General features: G+C 39.1%; 1 protein-coding gene across 4 annotated transcripts in view; it reads right to left on the reverse strand.

Moving 5' to 3' along the window:
* Positions 1 to 15,577, reverse strand: part of PLS3 (plastin 3) — an 89,710-nt gene that overhangs the window by 42,545 nt on the left and 31,588 nt on the right. The gene's annotated exons all lie outside the window — the stretch shown is intronic.

The raw sequence follows: 15,577 nt of genomic DNA on the forward strand, positions 1-15,577 counted from the left end.
GTATTCCATTATTATATTTTGAATTTTGTTAATAAAAATTTATAGAAATAATATATGATACTCTTGATATCAGTATCATAATATTCTTGATTTTACCTCTTGGCACATAATATTTATGACCTGAACCTTTATGGAAAAACTTTGTTAATCCCAGCAATAAAGACAGGAGGTCTGTATCACAGTAGATAATTTCCAAATACAAACCTATTATAACAATAATTTTGGGCAAAGAAAAATGAAAATAATTACATATTACTTTTGCCCTTTTTGTTTTGGGTTTTTTTCTTTCTTCTGATTTTTTTTTTTTCTGGTAGACCTTATTTTTCTTTATTTCTTTTTCTTTTTTTGTAAAGACATGGTCTTGCCACGTTGCCCAGGCTGATGTCTAACTCCTGGGCTCAAGGGATCCTCCCGCCTCGGTCTCCCAAAATGCTGGGATTACAGGTGTGAGCCACCACGCCAGGCCAATAGACGTGGTTATTAGAGTATTGTTAGGTTCACAGCAAAATCAAGCAGAATGTACAGAGAGTTCCCATATATAGCCATCTGTTGCTTAACGACAGATGTATTTTGAGAAATGCATTGTTAGATGATTCTGCCACTGTGCAAACATCACAGAGTGCACTTACACAAACCTAGATGGTATAGCTTACTATACACCTAGGCTAAACAGTATGGCCTATTGCTCTTAGGCTACAAGTGGCATAGCAGGTTACCGTACATAACACTGTAGGCAATTGCAACACAGTGATATCCGTGTATCCAAACACATCTAAACAGAGTAAAGGTACAGTAAGAATATAGTATTATAATCTTAGGGGACTACTATCATATATTCAATCAGTCGTTGACCAAAACATCCTGCACCCAAGTGGTACATTTGTTACAACTGATGAACTTACATCACTACCACCCTAAGACTCTGGTGAACATTAGGGTTCACTCTTAGTGTTGTACAATCTGTGGGCTTGGACAGATGTATAATGACATGTATCCACCATTACAGTATTACATAGAGTAGTTCCACTGCCCTAAATATGTTGCCTTTCCAAAAAAGTATACTGTGGTTTTCACAAACTATACAAAATACATTTTGAGATCTTATATTTATCCCTGTTAGACATTTTATTAAAAGGCAACAGGCCGGACACGGTGGCTCACGCCTATAATCCCAGCACTTTGGGAGGCCGAGGCGGGTGGATCACGAGGTCAAGAGATTGAGACCATCCTAGTCAACAAGGTGAAACCCCGTCTCTACTAAAAATACAAAAATTAGCTGGGCATGGTGGCGTACTCCTGTAGTCCCAGCTACTCGGGAGGCTGAGGCAGGAGAATTGCTTGAACCCAGGAGGCGGAGGTTGTGGTGAGCCGAGATCGCGCCATTGCACTCCAGACTGGGTAACAAGAGCGAAACTCCATCTCAAAAATAAATAAATAAATAAATAAAAGGCAACAAATTACTCACCAACTCATTTTTTGGTCAAGAAGGGTAATACTCAGTAGAGTGAGGTTGGGGCTGGAAGTGGTAAGGAGGGATTCCTAAGAGAGCTGGGTCACATCTATCTTTTTCACAGCATTGTTGCCATTTCTAGAATTTATCACAGCCCCAGGCACATAGTAAGGCACTCAATAAAACAGAACTTTAATAAAATTAATTCCTTCAACAACTATGTACCAAGTATTAATACATTATACAAATTCATTTGCATATTAATTTCCTGAACCCTCACAATAGTCCTGTGAGTTAAATATTCTAATCTTTTTTTTCTTACTAGAAGACTTAGGCTCTCAGGACTGAAATTTACACTCAGGTTTCCCAAACCCTGGAGAAGTTTTAAAATGACCATATGATGCTATTAGCTAAGTTTTTACCATAATGTAACAGACATATATAGTGACTGGTGTTTTAAAAATTAAATAAAACCATCGACCAAGTGCAGTGGCTCATGCCTGTAATCCCAGCACTTTGGGAGGCAGAGGCAGGTGGATTGCTTGAGGTCAGGACTTCAAGACCAGCCTCACCAACATGGTGAAACCCTGTATCTACTAAAAATAAAAAAATTAGCCGGGTATGGTGGCAGGCACGTGTAATCCCAGCTACTTGGGAGGCTGATGTAGGAGAATTGCTTGAACCTGGGAGGCGGAGGTAGCAGTGAGCTCAGGTTGCACCACCACACTCCAGCCTGGGTGACAAAGCAAGACTATGACTCAATCAATCAATCAATCAATCAATAAAACTAGACTAATAAAAAAAGATATAAAACAAAGCTCGCCTACTCATAAAGTTTTCTTATCTATGATATCAAAATACCACTAAAGATGGGTAACTTCTCAGTAGACTGGTTGGATGAAAATACCTTTCAGAGTAATCTCAGGATCTATGAGGGAAAGAAAGTTCTTCAGTTAGTAATGAAGTTAGGCTTTGTGTTTGTTGTTGTTGTTTGTTTGTTGAGACAAGGTCTTACTCTGTCGCCCAGGCTGGAGAGCAGTGGTGTGATCACGGCTTACTGTGGCCTTGACTTTCCAGGCTCAGGTGATCCTCCTTTCTCAACCTCCCAAGTAGCTCATACTACAGGTGTGGGCCATCGTGCCTGGGTCATTTTTGTATTTTTTTGTAGAGACAGGGTTTCACCATTTTGCCCAGGCTGGTCTTGAATTCCTGGCCTCAAGCAATCCACCCACCTCAGCCTCCCAAAGTGCGGGTATTCCACGTATGAGCCACCATGCCCTGGGCCTGAAGTTAGGCATTTTAAAGATCAAGAATAAAAAGAACTGTAAATCCCAGCACCGGGGAAGGATTGCTCGAGACCAGCCTGGGAAACATAGTGAGACTTCGTCTCCAAAAAAATTAAAAAACTCATAAGTTAAATGTAATTTAATAGTAGTAATTCTAAAAATATTCCTGTTTCACTAATATGTTCAACACTCCCCATTACAAAACTATGACATAGGATTTATTCCAATTTTCTTTACACAGGTTTTAAGCAATCATGTTTTTAATAAAAAATTATTACCCATCTCCACGAATTAGATCAGCCTGGGCAACATGGTGAAACTTTGTCTCTCCTAAAAATACAAAAAATTAGCTGGGCATGGTGGGTGGTGGCACATGCCTGTAGTCCTAGCTTGAGAAACTGAGGTGGGAGGACCAGTTGAGCCCGGGAGGCAGAGGATTCAGTGAGCCATAAGCACGTCACTGCACTCCAGGATGGGTGAGAGAGCAAGACCCTGTCTCAATTAAAAAAAGTAAAAAATAAAAATAAATTAAGAAATGTTTAGATCTCATAGAAATGATTTTAGAGCACCAGTTTACTCCATCTCCATGAATTATACCATAGAGAACAATAGCACAGAAAACTCAAAAGTAAGACTATCTCAGAAATCTAAAACATGTGACCTCTCTCCTTTATCTCTAAAGGTTTCCAGTTTGGGCAGATTGTGAGTCAGTAATAATTTAAAGTATGTGAGTAAAAAACAACTAAAACAAACCCATACAATTGAGCTTATTCTCATACTACCATATCACTTCTATGCAAAAGAAAATTAGGGTTGGGTGCAATAGGTCATGCCTGTAATCCCAGCACTTTGGGAGGTCAAGCCGGGCAGATCAATTGAGCCCAGTAGTTTGGGATCAGCCTGGCCAACATGGTGAAACCCCATCTCTACCAAAAACGCAAAAATTATCCAGCCATGGTGGTGCGTGTCTGTAATCCCAGCTACTCTGGAGGTTGAGGTGGGAGAATCACTTGAGCCCGAGACGTCGAGGCTACAGTGAGCCATCAGTTTGTCACTCCCCCACTCCCCAAAGAAAGAAAGAAAGAAAGAAAATTAGAAAAGATGGTTCTGAACATAAACTACTCCTGCCCTCCCCTTCCTTATCCCTGATGACCAGTTGGGTTCTGATTAAATCGTAGAAACCTCTTCCTCCCCAACATGCCCCCCCTCACTTCTCAAACATTTTTACCAATATCTTAGGCATCTGCTATACACCTAGTTCTTGCCCTCAAGGAATTCACAATCTTCTGAAGCAAACATGAATAATTACAATATGACACAAAGAGAACTAGTGACTGCAATAAAAGATACAAATATCCATTTTTTTAGAAGAAAAAGTCTCCAGAGACTTTAAGGATTATTAATTTCTTCTCAGAGTGACTAGAAAGGCAGTTGTTTTTTTCTTCCTATAAAATTGGCAAATGTTGGCTCATGCCTGTAATCCCAGCAATTTGGGAGGTAGCGGCAGGCGGATTGCTTGAGCTCAGGAGTTCGAGACCAGCCTGGGCAACATGGTGAAACTTCATCTCTCCCAGTAATACAAAAAAAATAGCAGGGCATGGTGGGTGGTGGCACATGCCTGTAGTCCCAGCTACTTGGGAAACTATGAGGTGGGAGGACCCAATTGTGCCCGGGAAGGTAGAGGCCACAGTGAGCCATGAACATGTCACTGCACTCCAGGATGGGTGACAGAGCAAGACCCTGTCTCAATAAAAAAAGTAAAAAATAAAAATAAAGAAATGCTTAGATCTCACAGAAATGACTTTGAGCACCAGTTTACTCCAATAACTAATCCAGTGCATTAAATATATATATTTTAAAATTTTCAAGTTTCTTATTTCCAGTTACCTTTTAAAAAGCCTAAAGTGACTTTGCACATATAACTCAGATATTCCATCTATTGGAGACATTAAAGAGACACACTTCAATAAGAACAAAAAGAAACTGGAACATGCACATATCCTCAAAACCGTATTTCCAGACAAGGTTGTTTTGGGATAACAGAATAGTTTAATGTAGGACTCTCCAATTTAAATAGACCCATATTCATTTATTGATAATTATTTAAAAGGAAATAAAGAAATGCTACTCTGAAGTACCTGAGTTAAGACTAAAAAATATAAAGCCAAAGGTATAAAGCTCACAATATATGCTCTAGTTGATAAGAATTACAATTTTAAAATTTGCCATTTGAAGCTTAAAATAAAGTTTAATGTAGATTTCTTTATGCCATTATGAATTAAAAAGTGGTCTGTCATTAAGACTACTCATAGGTACCTGATGGCGTCTTTAAGGAAATCAAGCAGTAAAGTACTATCTTGGGAGAAAACATCACATTAAGCAACTTGGAAATGACTAAATATATTAAATCATTAAAATCTTACAACTTAAAATAACAGAAGCTCTATTCCTCTTCATGGGGCATGCATTGTACAATAGGATTTTTTTGTCTTACAGCTACTAAACCATCCCAGATGGGTTCACAAAGCAAAACACAAGATTTAACATCAATACTGCCCTGTAAACACTTCATTTAATCTCAAGTACCAGTAAAACAAGCTGTTGTACCGAGCCCAAGGAGGCAGTATGTTTAATAGAAAGATTGTTGGACGTGGAATTAGAAGACATTGATCATTGCTCTGGTTCTGCCATTCCCTAGTAATGTGTCCATGAGCAAGTTTAATTAATCTCTCTCAGCCTCAGTTTCCTCATTTGAAAATAGTGATAATAATACCTACTTCCCCCAGGTCCTAATGAAGATTACAGATGATATATATGACAGTATATTGTGAACTATAAAGTATTACACAGCAACTTCAAATCCTTCATGAAAGAAAACGGAGAATAAATGAATGCCTGGGTTAACTGTGAAGAGCTGTATAAATAAATGTAAGGCATTAGTTCTACTAACAACCTTTTACATGGGATAAATGAAAAGTTATCTCATCTCCCTATAATTATTGACTACAGAATATAATAGGTCTCCCTCATATATAAAAATTACAAGCCTTTAGTCAAAGTAATTTAAAAAGGATGGGCCTAAAGGAAAACCTGTCAGCCACTTTTTATCCATGAGTCAATTTGGCTCCTTCATAAGGCCAGTTTCTAAACACAATTTAAAGAGCAGACAGGAGATATACAAACAAATAAACAATTTTCCTGTAAATATTTCAGGATCACTTTTCAAAATAGCTAATAGCTTGTCAATATGATTGTCACATTCCTCCTAATTTAAAATTTTTTCATGAGTACTGAAAAAAGGTGAAGAGAAAGTATTACTTGCTGAATAAAAGTTTAAACCCAATTTCACAATATGTGATTAACAGGCAAAAGGAAAAAAAACTGATTTTCAAGTATGTCCTCTTTCCCAGTCTGTCTTCCCACAGAAGTGGACTTTATTTTTTTATTTTTTTATTTCTTTTTTTGAGACAGGGTTTCACTCCGTCACCCAGGCAGTGGTGCAATCTCAGATCAGTGCATCCTCAATCTCCTGGGCTCAAGCAATCCTTCTGCCTCAGCCTCTTGAGTAGCTGAGACTACAGGTGTTCTCCACTACACTAAAGTGGATTTATTTACATGATGAGAGAGAGGGAGAGAGAAAGAGAACTGATATTCAAAGAAATAGAAATTTATTGTTCCTCCATTTAAACGCTGCAATTTTAATACTTATCAAAAATTAAACCTTCCAGAGTCTCAAAATTTTCCTGAATTCTCTCATCCGCAAAGCACTTTGATCTGTCCCAAATTCTGTTTCCTCCCTAGCTCCTATGCCTGCCATTTCTGTAAAGGAAAAGGGAAAGCTGTAGAAAAAAAGCCAGACCTCCTTTACTAAACATATAAGACACAGGAAAATGGATTTTCAAATAAGGGAATAAAACAAAAGCAAACAAAACCTTGTTTGTTTTTCTTTTTCATAAAAGGATATGGTGTACAACTGGGTATGAATTCAGGGCGTCACCCATGGAAGAATCTTATGCCTATGAAGTCATCCCTAATTACAGAGTTTGACTAACAATAGTGCAATTATGAAACCACTCCACCAGCTCATTTAACTATACATAAACCCTGAACACAGGTCTTTGCTGAGAAAGGTGTACCTACAACTACCTGAAACTATTACTCAAATTCTGAAAGGTATTTGAAGCGGGGCGGGGTGCCTATTTTATCTCCTAAAGCACTCATTCACTTTAGGAATGCAGCTGACTGAATAATCTACTTATTCATCTGTGTTGTTCAGTACCATGAGGCCCAGGAGAAAGGGAATGCACATGGGAAACTCATCTAGGGGTAACTAACTTTGATCATAAACTTGATTTTTTTTTCTAGAAATTGAAAGGCATTCAAAATATAAAAACAGGATATTCCCCATAAACTTCATCCCAGCCACTAGTATGGTAAATAGAATTGGGAAAGAGAAGTTTATTACTTATATCAGAGATTGGGCAACACATACTTGAGCTCCTAAAATGAACAAGAAAGCAACAAAGGGGGAACAAAACATGGAAGAAATACATTATTTCACTATAAATGAAAATAAACAAGGTAGCCACCATTATGTGTGAACGACTCAAGAGTGATCAGAAAAGGGGTGTTGTCATCTTCCTCCATCCAAAACAGGCAGTGCTTTTGAACACCCACACTTTGCATACCTACCTGTACCAATAAAAACTGCCGCCCAGCCTCCTCCCTAGTTAGGTAAGTGAACAGCTCAGCACTAGTCTCTCGCTTAGATGGGTGTGCAACACTGTGGACTAAAACTCACCTATTCATACTATGATTACTAAAGCTCCAGTCTCGTGTTTCCATGAGAATGACTTTAGAAGATCCCAACTTGAATGTCTACTGCACTCACCTACTTATTTATTTATATTCATCAAGCATTAACTGAAGGCTTAGTATGTAGCAGGCACTGTGTTGGGTGTTCCAGATAGAGAGAGTTAGGACTCACATCCCCTTCTTTTTGGAAGAGCTTACTGTCTAGTGGGGAAACAGATGGAAAAATAAAGATACATTAGTGCTATCGTACCATCATAGTCATATATACTGAGTGGTAGGCGTCAGAAAATGTTTTTCCGAGGTGATGTTTGAACTCTGTCTTTGAGCGCAAGTAAGATTTTCTCAGATAGACATCCCCAGTAAGGGCATTCTCAGACAGACATCACTGGTAAGGGTATTGTGCCTAGAGTTAGTGACAGACACACTTGCAGCAGCAGAACAGGATCCAATTTAGAAGTGGCCAAGGGAGAAAGAAAGTCAGTGAGGAAGATTTAAGTTAGGAAAGTCCATGTGTCTCCAATCTAAATTACTGCCACATTATTTTCCCTGTTTTTTACTAACCCTCTCTCCTGCTAAATCAGGTCTCCTTTTCAACTTCCCCACTTTCCTGTCTGCAGACTGCAGTTTGACCATAAAAAAACAAAGGGAAGATCAGTCAGTCTCCAAGCCCTCTGGGTTCTTGCCTTGCTGTCTCAGAGATTCTTCCATCATATCTGTTTATCACCTCATGTCTGGCCTTCTCCAAAAGCCTTTTATCAGATCTGCCAGCTGTTCTGTCTTCCTCCAGTGCAATCTTTACACTGCTAAATTCCTGAAGAGTAGATCTTATAAACATTCCATACAAAAGAAAGTCCCACCTTTTTAGTACAGCTTTCAGGGCCCTACACTTTTGTAAACTGACTTCTAGCTTAACGTCTGCCCATCCTTCCCTTGTTACTTCACATTATATGTACTACACTCTTAAACCCAACACTCTCAAGAGATCTTATTCCCATTTGTTTTCCCACTTCTTCCACTGAGTCTCTCCGGTGGAATGCTCTTCATCCATGTATCTAGACACTTCAAAAGCATATTTCAGGAAGTCTCCTCAGATTGTCCCCACCCGAGATAAAATTTCTCTTCCCAGTACTCGCACAGAACTGTGTTTTTTCTATTACAGCCGGTCCTGGATTCTCCACTATCAGTACCTTTTGTTTTATCTTGGTCTCTTCTGCTTTTCCTCTCTCCCATTAGGAACTTCCTCTCTATCTGCTTCTCAGGCTTAGAATACCTTCCTCTACTTTTCCTCTCTATCCAAATTCTACCCATCCTTCAAGCAAGGTTCAGAAGCCTCCTTCTCTCCCAAAGCATGATTCCCAGTGACTACCTCCCACTGATCTTTCTCTTCAACTCCCACAGAATTTAGAATCTTGCCACAAAATTTAGCAATTTATTTATAGACTTCCCCCTATAGTTACATAAGTGGACATGAGGACAGTCTAGCTGGAACTTCTATTGTCCTTTTTGGTTCAGTTTATCTGCCTTCTTTACACAGATTCTTAAACCTGGTCAAAGAGAACAATCTTCCTCAATAAAAGAGAGCCCTTCTTTCACCAGTAGCACACAAAAACTTGTGTAATTTTTTGTTCTGCAAGTCTCACTTCAAGACTGTTTCTCAAGAATAGTCTAAACTTCACCTTTTACTCTTCACAATGCCTTGCTTGATGTTGGTTACATAGGCATGGGTTAAAAAATATGCCAACTGAGGCTGAGTGTGGTGGCTCATGCCTATAATCCCAGTGGTTTGGGAGGCAGAAGTGGGAGAATTGCTTGAGGCCAGGAGCTCAAGACCAACCCGTGCAACATAGCGAGATTCCTTCTCTAAAAAAAAATATTTTTTCAATCAGCCAGCATGGTGGCCTGCGCCTGTAGTCCTAGCTACTACGGAGGCTGGGGGAGAAGGATCACTTGAGCCCAGGAGTTTGAGACTGCAGTGAGCTATGGTTGCCTGCCTCTAAAAAATAAAAAATAAAATACTCCAACAAATCGCAATGTTTAGAGGATAGTGATAATTCTCAGTATTCCCAATAGCCAGTGATCACAGCAATGAGAATTTGAAAGCTGAGAAGTCTGTAGAATTTCATAACTTCATTCCCTAAATTATATTAGGGAATAAACAAGTGCCTGGGATAGTGGTGGACTTTGCCCAGGACACAAAGCTGTGAAGCAAAATTAAAAAGATGTGTTTCTCTAAGCACAGTTGAAAAAAAACCAAAAAACAAAAGAATGTGTTTGATGAAAGGTCATTAACTATTGTTTTTTCCTCTTTTCTTTTCTTTTCTTTCTTTTTTTTTTTTTTGAGATAGAGTCTTGCTGAGTTTCCCAGGCCGCAGTGCAGTAGCATGATCACTGCAGCCTCCAACTCCTGGGCTCAAGTGATCCTCCTGCTTCAGCACCCCCCACCCCCAGTAGCTAGGACTACAGGCATGCAGTACCATCCGGCTAATTTTTTTATTTTATTTTATTTTCTTGTAGAGACAGGATCTCACTATGTTGCTAAGCTGGTCTAAAACTCCAGGGCTCAACTGATCCTCCCGCCTCAGCCTCCCAAAGTGCTTGGATTACAGGCTTGAGCTGCAGTGCCCAGCCAATTAACTACTCTTCCCAGAAAAACAAAAACAAAAAGACTACACATTGCTTTGCAGAGAGATGGTCCATGCCCAGTATAGCCTTTGGAAAATAACTTAGAAAGCTCTTAACAAATATGACCATGATATCCAGAAAAAAGAACAGTTGCCAGAAAATGCAGTTAGTAACCCCTTCCAGCTAATACTAACTTGTTTTCATTACTTAAAAGGATAAGGGATTGACATAAGCCTTGAGCTAAAATAACCACTTCTTTAATTGTATAAAACATACAGAATATAGACAATGAGTTCAGTGAAGATGATACAGAGTTCTGAAAGTTCTTTCTTTAAAACATTGGTATTAAATTGGCACTGATCGGCCGGGCGCGTTGGCTCACGCCTGTAATCCCATCACTTTGGGAGGCTGAGGCGGGCGGATCACGAGGTCAGGGGTTTGAGACCAGCCTGACCAACACGGTGAAATCCCGTCTCTACTAAAAATACAAAAAATTAGCCAGCCATGGTGACACGCACCTGTAATCCCAGCTACTCAGGAGGCTGAGGCAGGAGAATCACTTGAACCTGGGAGGCGGAAGTTGCGTTGAGTCGAGATCGTGCCACTGCCCTCAAGCCTGGTGACAGAGTGAGACTCGGTCTCAAAAAAAAAAAAAAAAGTTTTAGCCGAGCATGGTGGCATGTGCCTGTAGTCCCAGCTACTCAGGAGGCTGAGGCAGAAGAATCGCTTGAACTCGGGAGGCAGAGGTTGCAGTGAGCTGAGATTAGTCCCACTGCACTCTGGCCTGGGCGACAGAGTGAGGCTCTGTCTCAAAAAAAAATTGGCACTGATCATAAAACAGTCAATATCCTGATAAAAAAAACACAAAAATGCTTACTTTCTCCTATGACACATTCATTCCTATATAAGACAGGCTTCTGCTTCTCTGTATTAATACTGCTTAATTTCAGCCTCTTGAATTCTAAGTATTGTGAACAACCATTTCCATTGTATCAGTGCTAATAACTTAGTCTTAATATAAAACACTCAAGTAAGTATCTATGTGATTTACTTTTCATTATAATATTTTTTTCTTTCAAGATTTTTCTCAAGGAACAAGTGGCTTGGAATTTTGCGTGACTCATTTCAGAAAACTTTCACAAAATCTTGGTAAAGGAGTAATTGTCAACGCTTAAGAGGCTATATGCATAATTTTTATTTAATAATTCATTGCTCTGAAAGTCAAAATAAGGGAGTCAAAACCTAAACACCCTCACATGTGTCTGTGTCATAGGTTCCTAGTCCTAAAAGTTCAGGAAAAGTAAAAACAGAAGGAAAAGTGGTGAAATGTTTTACTGTTCATTAATTCTAGCACATCGGCATTATCAAAAATTACTTCTTCTTCTATTTTTTGAGACAGAATCTTGCTGTGTCGCCCAGTCTGGAGTGCAGTGTTATGATCATTGAAGCCTCCAAGTCCTGGGCTCCAGAAATTTTCCCACCTTAGGACCCGGAATAGATGGGATTACAGGCACAGACCACCACGCCCAGATAATTTTTGTACTTTTTGGAGAGATAGGGTTTTGCCATCTTGCCCAGGTTGGTCTTGAACTCCTGGGCTCAAGTGATTTGCCAGCTTTGGCCTCCAAAAGTGCTGAGATTACAGGCATGAGCCACCACATCCAGCCAAAGACTGCTTCTTATAGTCAGTGTGGTAAGCAAACATCTATCAAAGAAATATTCACCACATATAGCAGAGTTTACTTCAGAAAGTTATTTTTCAGGCCTAGCTCTGTTCATTCCACTTAATATTTTAGCTGCAAATTGTAAAACTAAACAGAGGACATCGTTAGCTACCCCAAATAAAATGGACAGTATTTTCTCATGAGGCATTATTATATACACTGATTAGATTGTATAGTATCAAGAACTAGAGAATAATGTAACTGGCCGATGAGAACATAAATCTGGAAAAATCTAGCAACTGTGCTTCTACAATTCACATAGAATAAAATGAAAATAAAGATATCACAGAACAAAACCATATTGTCAGATAATATAAGATTTCAGAGATATTCATAAAGTAACCCGAAAAACCTTACCACTATTTCCATGACAAAATATGCTTCGAATTCCAAATCAATTGAGAGATGAACTTTAGAAGGCTCTATCTATGACTGAAGGCTAACTCTACCCTTTATCTAACTCCAAGTAGCTGCCTACCTATAACTATAATTTGGCCTTGGATATATCCGAAACCTTTAAGGAGGCTTAAACATCAGTCTACTTTTTAATGTGAAGAAGAGATTGTTCTGTTCTGCACGGACACTGCTCCAATAACCCCTATGGATGCATGAGAAACATATAAAGGTTTATTAATGAGGGCGGGGAAGAGAGATGACAGCAGAAGAGTTATTTGCAAAAGTCACGCATGGGGTTAGACTAAGCCATCTTAGCTCTCTTCTACCACTGTAATATCCACAACCAATTAAACCGTCTCCAATTTTCTGTTTGTATTATATATATATATATATGATGTGATATATATACATGATGTGATATATATATATATATGTATATATATATTTACTGTTCATTAATTGTAGCACATCAGCATAATCAAAAATTGTTTCCTTTTTTTTTGAGACAGAATCTTGATGTGTCACCCAGTCTGGAGTGCAGTGTCATGATCACTGAAGCCTTCATGTCCTGGGCTCCAGAAATTTTCCCACCTTAGCACCCAGAGTAGATAGGATTACAGGCGCACACCACCACACTCAGTTAATTTTTGAATCTGTCAACCAGGCTGGAGTGCAATGGCAGGATCTCGGCTTACCACAACTTCTACCTCCTGGGTTCGAGATTCTACTGCCTCAGCCTCCCGAGTAGCTGGGATTACAGTTGTGCGCCACCACGCCTGGCTAATTCTTGTAGTTTTACTAGAGACTGGGTTTCACCATGTTGAACAGGCTGGTCTTGAATTCCTGACCTCAGGTGATCCGCCCGCCTCAGCCTCCCAAGGTGCTGGGATTACAGGCGTAAGCCACTGTGCCCAGCCTTACTTTATATTGTTATTATTATTATTATTATTATTTTGAGACACAGAAAGTGTTGCTCTGTTGCCCAGGCTGGAGTGCAGTGGCTCTATCTCAGCTCACTGCAACCTCTGCCTCCTGGGTTCAAGCAATTCTCCCATCTCAGTTTTCCCAGTAGCTGGCATTATAAGCATGCTCCACCATATCTGGCTAATTTTTGTACTTTCAGGAGAGACAGGGTTTCACCATGTGGACCAGGCTGGTCTCGAACTCCTACCTCAAGTGATCTGCTCACCTAGGCCTCCCAAAGTGCTGGGATTACTGGTATGAGCCACCATGCCCTGCCTTGTATTATTTTAAAGAAGATGTGTCATAGGGTCATAGTTGCTAACCATTTCCTTCCCTTCCCCACATTCCTATAGCCCTTTCAGCTTTCAGGGTGATGACATCTATTTCTTTCTCTATCTCCTCCATGAGCCTGTGAGTTCCTTGAAAGCGCAGTTGGTATCTTATTTGACTTTGTATCTTGGCTCACAACAAGCACCTACCGAATGTTTGTTCAATAAATAAACTTTGATGGAGGTGAGTAGGGAAAATGCGCGGACCTACACATCGTGCAGGCTATATAGTCCTCTATGTGGTTTTAAAAACACATACACTATTGGAGAAAGCTGTGAACAAAATAGTCAAGATTAATAGCATCCTCACATTTTTCACATGCAACTGGCCTGTTATCATGCTTTAACTATCTACCCTTGTTCAATACTTCAAGATATTACAGAACTCTTCAAGATGTTTGTGACCTGTCCTTTGAATTTAGCTGAAAGTCAAACAGAAATAAATCTTTTCAGAAGCAGTTTTTACTTGCAATCATTTTAACATTCAAGGAACGCTTTCACCTTTACAGTCATACATATCGTGCGTACAACATGTTTTGACAGGCCTGCAATCTATAGATAAAAGTTAACATTTAGAAGTAAATATAAATTGCTCCAAACTAAAGGTATAATGACATTTTTTATTGCTAATATTTTCAATATATACAAGAGAAAATAGCACAAAAAACACCCATAAACCCATCACAGATTCTACATTTATCTTGATTTCCTTACACTTGCTTGGTTCATCTATCCTCTCTTCCTGTCCTTTCTTCTCCCTCCCTCCTTCCTGTGTCTCTTCCCTGAATTACTTTAAAGCAAATCTCAGAAATCCTGTGATTTCACCCCTACATAGCTACTAAGAAATGAGTTCGTTTTTCTGGAAATACCTCTATTCTGGGTTATAACTGATCATTAGGTGGATTCTAATTGATCTTTTGTTTTGTTTTCAGTACCCATTTGTATGAGTCATTTAAACCCCAAAGGGTGCCCAATCCTGTGTCATTTCCTGAAGGAATCTCAAATACCTCCATTTTAGGTAAAAGTTTCCTTTCCTCTTTTTGTACTTTATAAACAAAGATAAGATCTGAAAGCAATGGCTGTTTAAAAATAAATTAATACATAGCTTTTTCCAATAATAGAAATATTCAATTCCATTTGGTTGGATTAAAGACATCACTTAAATGTTTCTCAGGCAAGAATTTTGCAGCTTTTTAATGCAAGTCGTAATTACGGTCTAAAAGCCTCTTTTCCTGTGATGAAAAATACTATTTCAAACCCAAAGACACAACAAAATACACCTCTCCTTCCCCTATCTTCAGAAAGCTAAGGTACATTAACTAACTTCTTAGATTGAAATAGCTCACTTTCCTTTTAAAAGGTCTAATGTCTTCCATACCTCCTAAGTAAAATTTTACATCTACCCTCAAAAATCTGAATTTATGGGAAAATAAATCTGCTGCTAATGAAATTAATTTTCATACCTAAGAAGTATTTCCAGTTTCCTTTCTTATGAAAATTAACAAATGTTTGAGTGAAGCCAAGGGCAACTTTCAGGGGTGTGTGTGGGGTAGGTTGGGGTGAGTGTGTGTGGTGTGTGTGTGTGTGTGTGTGAGTGAGAGAGAGAGAGAGAGAGAGAGAGACGCTAGACAAGATCAGACTAGTTACCATGCTTCATTTCAATTCAAAATAAAAATACCATAAAATATTGTGACCTTCAACTCAAATCACTACATACACTAAGCAGAAAGCTATCTGTAAGTCACTGAAAATGCCTCCTGCAGTGTTATATACCTTGCTTATATGTTAGCAAATACAGCACTTGTTAATTGAAAAAAACTGGTTCATTTTGTTTCATACATCCATTTTTACTTCACATGTGCATACTAAGTAAAACCAAGAGGGGACTCAACTCAGAGTAAGGATTGACTATATAACTAGCTATACTTCCCTTGGCCGGAAATATGGGGAAATTAAACTTATATGACTACCACGTGATGGAAAACCCTGAGG

The sequence above is a fragment of the Aotus nancymaae genome, unplaced genomic scaffold (genome assembly GCF_030222135.1).
Source record: "Aotus nancymaae isolate 86718 unplaced genomic scaffold, 86718_ANA_hifiasm-v0.15.2.pri h1tg000004l, whole genome shotgun sequence".
NCBI classification, from domain to species: domain Eukaryota; kingdom Metazoa; phylum Chordata; class Mammalia; order Primates; family Aotidae; genus Aotus; species Aotus nancymaae.